The sequence below is a fragment of the Oxyura jamaicensis genome, unplaced genomic scaffold (assembly GCF_011077185.1).
Source record: "Oxyura jamaicensis isolate SHBP4307 breed ruddy duck unplaced genomic scaffold, BPBGC_Ojam_1.0 oxyUn_random_OJ87, whole genome shotgun sequence".
In the NCBI taxonomy this organism is placed as follows: domain Eukaryota; kingdom Metazoa; phylum Chordata; class Aves; order Anseriformes; family Anatidae; genus Oxyura; species Oxyura jamaicensis.
This window is the reverse complement of record NW_023305657.1, coordinates 13,254-18,606: the sequence shown is the minus strand read 5'-3', so window position 1 is coordinate 18,606 and position 5,353 is coordinate 13,254.

Genomic DNA, 5,353 nt, shown 5'->3' with positions numbered 1-5,353 from the left:
GTGCCCCGGAGCAGAGCGGTGATGCTGGACCCCCCCCCCCAACCCCCAGAGCCCCCCAGTGCCGGTCCCCTCTGATGCCTGCCCTGGCCCTGGCTCCTGCTCTGGGGCTGGCACTGCCTCGTGCAGCCCGGAGCTGTCCCATGCTTTGGGGCGCCCCCCGTGTGCCCTCCCCCCGCAGCAGGTGTCCCATGCGTCACGCTGGGTGGGGGAAACCGAGTCACGGGCAGTGACGTGCTCCCCCCCCGTGGGGACAGTGCATGGCTGGGGGCCGGGGGCTGGCTGGGGGGGGGGGGTCTCAGCCCTGCCATGGCAAAACCTGGCCCCCGCTCACCTGCCCCTGCCCCCCTCCTTCCTGCCCCAACCCGCAGCGCCGTGGCTGTGTGCCGCCCCAGCAGCCGCCCCAGCAGCCGCCTCTGCGCCCCGAACCCCGCGGGGGGAGGCCTGGGGGGGCAGCAGAACTGCAGGGCTTCCCCGGAGCACCCTGGAAAGCAGCTCCCCGTCTGGCGGGGGAATCCTGGCTGGGGCTGAGAGGTTGCTCAGCACCCATGGGAGCTGGGGACAGATGCTGGGTGACAAGTCGGTGGCTGCTCCGGGGGGGGACGACAGTCGTGGCGGGGGGGACACAAGCAGTCGGCTCCTTAATCTCAGGGAAGGAAGCAGGCTCTGGTTACCGAGCTGCCCTCGGTGTAAAAGGAGAGGAACAGGAAGAAAAGTCATTAACAAAGCTCGGTGCCATCCAAAACCCTCCTGGTGCTCGCCCGCGCCGTTAACCCCTGCGCAGCCCCCGCCGCGACACACGGCCCTGGAGCCGGGGGACCCCACGGTGGCAGTGGCGCTGCCCCCTCCCGTGGGCCTGATCCTGTGCACCAGCACCCAGCGCCTTCCCCGTGACCCCCGGGAGCCCAAACCATGGTTCAGCTCCGGGATCTCTTCCTCCTCCTCCTCCTCCCCACCGCTCGCCCTGGCCATGGGGCTCATCCCCAGCCTGCACAGGGCAGCTCCCCCACGTCCCTGCGGGTGTCAGCACCCCCCGTGCACGGGGCAGGATGAGCACAGGGAGCCGAGATGGGGCTGAGCGTGTGTGCAAGGGGCTGGGGCGCGCATGGCGTGCGCGGGGCCGGTGTGAGCGTGGCTGTGTGCAGGATCGCCGCTGTCTGCGTGTGCCAGGGCGAGCGAGCGCCAGCTCTGCCCCCCCGCAGTGCCAGCCGCCTGCCGGTGCCGCGGGGCTGGGGGAGTCCGTTTCAGCCCCCACCCGCCTCCCCCTGACCCCTCGCCTGATTCCTGTAGCACCCGATTTGCTTCAGCGGGAGCCAGATCTTCCCTGAAAAGCCGCGGTTCCCTCCGGAGCGCTCGGGGGCCGCAGCCCCTGTCTGGGCGGCTTAGCGTGACGGCGGCGCGGGGGGCTCGGGGCGCAGCCCCCGGCCCCTCGTCTTCGCCGGGGCGTGATGAGCGCTGACCGTGCAGGGCGGGGGGGCCACGTGCTGCGGCGTCTGACAGCGCGGGGCTGGGGTGCAGCGGGGGGCCGGCGGGCGGGCGGCCACGTGCACTCGCCTCCGTGGCACCAGGGGACCGGGCGGCACAGAGCCACAGTCAGGGACCCGGCACGGGACAGGGGTGAAGGGGTCCTGCAGGCCCAGTGGCACAGGTGATATGGGGGCACGGGGGTCCGGGCCCCTCTGGGACGGGGCTGTGGCTGCTGCAGCCCAGAAGTGAGAGCAGCGGTGAACACTGCCACGCTCCTGCCGGTGCCATCCTGCCCCACGGGCCCCATCCTGCCCCAGTCCTGCCCCACGGGCCCCATCCTGCCCCACCAGTCCCATACAGCCCCACTGGTCCCACTCCGTCCCAGGGGGTCCCCGCCTGCCCCACAGGGCCCAGCCCAGCTGCAGAGGGCCCGATCCTGCCTCGGGGGGCAGCAGCCGGAGGCAGGCTGGCGGCGGGGGGGGCTCACCGCGTGCCTAACGGAGGAGCCGGGGGTTAAAAATAACCGGCAGAGCCGTGCCAAGCGGAAGTGGAGGTGTCAGTGCCGGCTGCTCGGGGACGGGGACCGCACTCGGGTGTCCCGGCCCCCGCAGGGACCCTCCCGCGCAGCACCTGGGACCACAGGAAAGGACCGGGATGGTGGCGCCGACAGCTGGGCCTCGTCGCGGGGACGGTGCCGGGATGTGGGGACGCGGGGACGGTGCCCAGCGCGCTGCGGGCAAGGCACGGAGCGGCCACGGTGCAGCGGAGCCGGGCACGGGAACGCGGGCAAAGCCCGGGCTGGCCCCATGCACCCGCTGCGCCGTCCGGGGGGGCTCCGGGAGATGCAAAGTGACAAATGACGCCCCGCGCGCGTTCACTGATGTGACGCGGGGCTGACACCGCGGCCCCACCAGGGGCCGGCGCGCGGGAAGAAAATCCGATCAAATGTTAAAAATAGGTCAGGGGGAAGGAGACGGAGCCGTTTTAATTTCAGCAGCTAGTTAAAAGCATCTGCCCGCGGCTGCAGCCTGCTCAGCGCGAGCCCAGGCAGCGACACGCACCGAAAACAAGGGGGGGGCGCGGGGCGGCAGGGGCTGGCGGCACCGGGCAGGGGGCCTGGTCCCAAATCCCACCTGCCTGGGCCCCAGCAAATCCAGAGCACCGGGGCTTGACCTCAGACAAGGGTGCGTGTTTCTGCCTGCACAAATTAGGTGGGATTTGCCCCCCAACGCTGCTCTCACAGCCCAGAACTGCCCCGTGGTTGCTGCGGGGCTTTTGGGGGGACGCTGAGGTTCCCCGCAGGGATTTCTGCAGCTCCAGCCGATTTCTGGCAGGGACGGTCGGGGTCCAGCTGCCTGTGATGGTGGCCCCGGGGCGGCCGCATGGTGACGGTGGCAGCGGTGCCTGTCCCGGAGGGTCACGGGGAGTTGATGCTGACGCGGGTGGCGGTGCCTCTGGTGGCTTTGGGGCTGCCGGCCAGTGCAGCGCCGGGGGCAGGTCGTGGCCACCGCATCCCCCGTGTCCCCTCGGTCACAGCACGAGCTCCCTGCCACCTCCGGGGACAAGCCTGCCACGGGGCTCCTGCCGTGGCTGCCCACCTCCGTGCTGTCCCCGCGGCGGGCAGGGGCCGGGGTCTCACTTTCTCCCCCTCTGCCTCACCCCCAACGTTCCCCACAAGGAGCTCGCCCCCCCCCCGCCCCACGGCACTCGTCCCACCCTGGTGGCGACTGGGGACAAGGGGGGCACGGGGTGTGTGTGTGCATGGGGGGGCTGTCCTCCAGCGGCCCCCCCTGTGCTCGATCCAGGTGACCCCGAATTTAACCCCACTTACAGCGCCGGCAGACGCTGCCCCCCGACGCAGATCGGTTGTGACAGCCGAGAAGTCCCCCCCGGCGGGCGCTGCCGAGGCGCTGGCCGCGGCAGGGGGGCGCGAGGCCCTTGTCACGGCGCGTTGGCTCCGTCACCTCCCCGCAGCAAGATCGCGGGCCCCGCGCGCTGGGCCGGGCCGGCTGCCGGCCCCCGGGGGCCCGGTGGCACTTGTCGCTCCGCAGCATCCGTGACGGCGCTGGGCACATGGCAGCCGGGGCCGCCCCCCCGCCGTCATCTGAGGTCGCTGCCCCCCTCGTGCTGGGGAGCAGGGAGGGGGGTCCCCGCCGTAGCGTGACGATGAGGAGCTGATCCCTCTGTGCGCTGAGGAAGGTCGGGGGGGGGACGTGCCACCTCCCCCCTGCATGGCGGGGTTGGCCGTGCCCAGCACCTGGCCCCAGTGCGCACGGAGGGAGCTCCCCGGGGCTGCGGACGCCCTCCCCAAGGCCGGGAGGGGAGGCACGCGCGAGGGGCTCTGGGTCTCCAGGAGGAACATCTGCGAGGGGCCAGGCAGCTGCCGGCACACCTGGGGCAGGGACGGGCTGTGACGGGGCCCAGCAGGACCCAGAGAGGGGCTGGGGGGGGCTGGCACCCCCGGTGGTGCGGGCACCGGGCACCCCAGGACGGGGCTGAGCTGAGACCCCGAAATGCAGCGGCCCTGGTGGCTGTGCAGAGGACGTGGCCATGAGCCGTGCCCACGCTGGTCGTCCTGCATCCCCCAGGGCTGAAGGGTTCCTCTGGACGTGGGCAAAGCCCCCGTGCTGGCCGGGGTCCCGTCCCTGGCTGGGCAGCCCCCCCATTTCTTATAAACGCCTCTGGTGGTGCTCCCCCGTGACACAGCAGCTCTGGGGCTTGTGGTTAAACCCCAGGGCTCTGGCTTTGACTCACACCGGATCCGTGGCAGAGAGGGGCCTTTCGGCGCCCACGGCTGGAAAGAAACGCTCACCCGGGCAGGAGCACCGGGCGCTTCCTCGCAGCACCGTTTCCTATAAACCCGAGCAGGGGAGCCGGGGCCGGGCACCCTGCAGGGCTCCCACCAGGGCCGGGGGGCACCTGGGGCCCTGCTCCCAGGGCTGCCCAAGTCCTCAGTGCCCCCGGGGGGAGCACCCTGGGCGCAGGGCTGATCCCGGGAGCCTGTGGAGACCTCGGGTCATCGGTGACGAATTCAACACTGAGGCGTCCGGCTGGCGGAGAGAGAAGGATGCTGTGAGGGCAAGGTGTCAGCTCACCCCACGCTACGTCAGCGCGGCCCCTCCATGGTGCAGGCCCCGCTGCCGCTGCCCTCCCTGCCTGGAACCAGCCCCCGTCACCCCCGTGCCACCGGGACCCAGCTGCCACCTGGCAGGAGAGCCAGAGAACCGAAGCAGCAAGAATTGCTTCATTTTTCCCCTTAGCGACAGAAATGCTGAGGAAAAAAAAACTGAAAGCCTGCTGGAAAAAGAAACCTTTCAACCGGCCCAAAATAAGAGGGGGTTTTTGGTGGGAAAATAAAGAAAGTTGCTGCATAGGAAACACAGAGCTGAGACCCACCGTGGGCAGGGGAGGGCGGCGGGCGGAGGGGCTGGGGATGGCAGCGCGGGGTGGGCACGGCACAGAGCCACGAGAGTCCCACCGGGGCTGGGGGCAGAAAACCGGTGTGGGTGGGGGGGGGGGGGGCACTGCCTGCCTGCGGGTCCGGGCTGGGGGGTCAGGAGCCACGGAATGAGACCCCCAGCCACAACCCGACATGGGGTCTGTGCCCCCACCGCCTGCGGGACCCCCGTGGCCGAGGTGGGCAGGGTCTGGGGAGGGGTGCGGGTGGAAGCGCTGCAGCCCCAGAGGGTGAGGGAGAGCCCCAAGCCACAGCCAGCTGCGGTTTGCAGCACCCTGCTGCGAGCTGCCAGGGCGGCAGCAGCGCTGGGGGGGGGAGAGGAAATGGGGCTGCCCCCCCCCCCCCCCCCCCGCCCGCCCCGGGGGGCTGCCGCGGGGGGGGCCCCGGGAAGGGGTCCGGGGACCCCGGGCCCCCCCCCCCAAAAGGCTCACG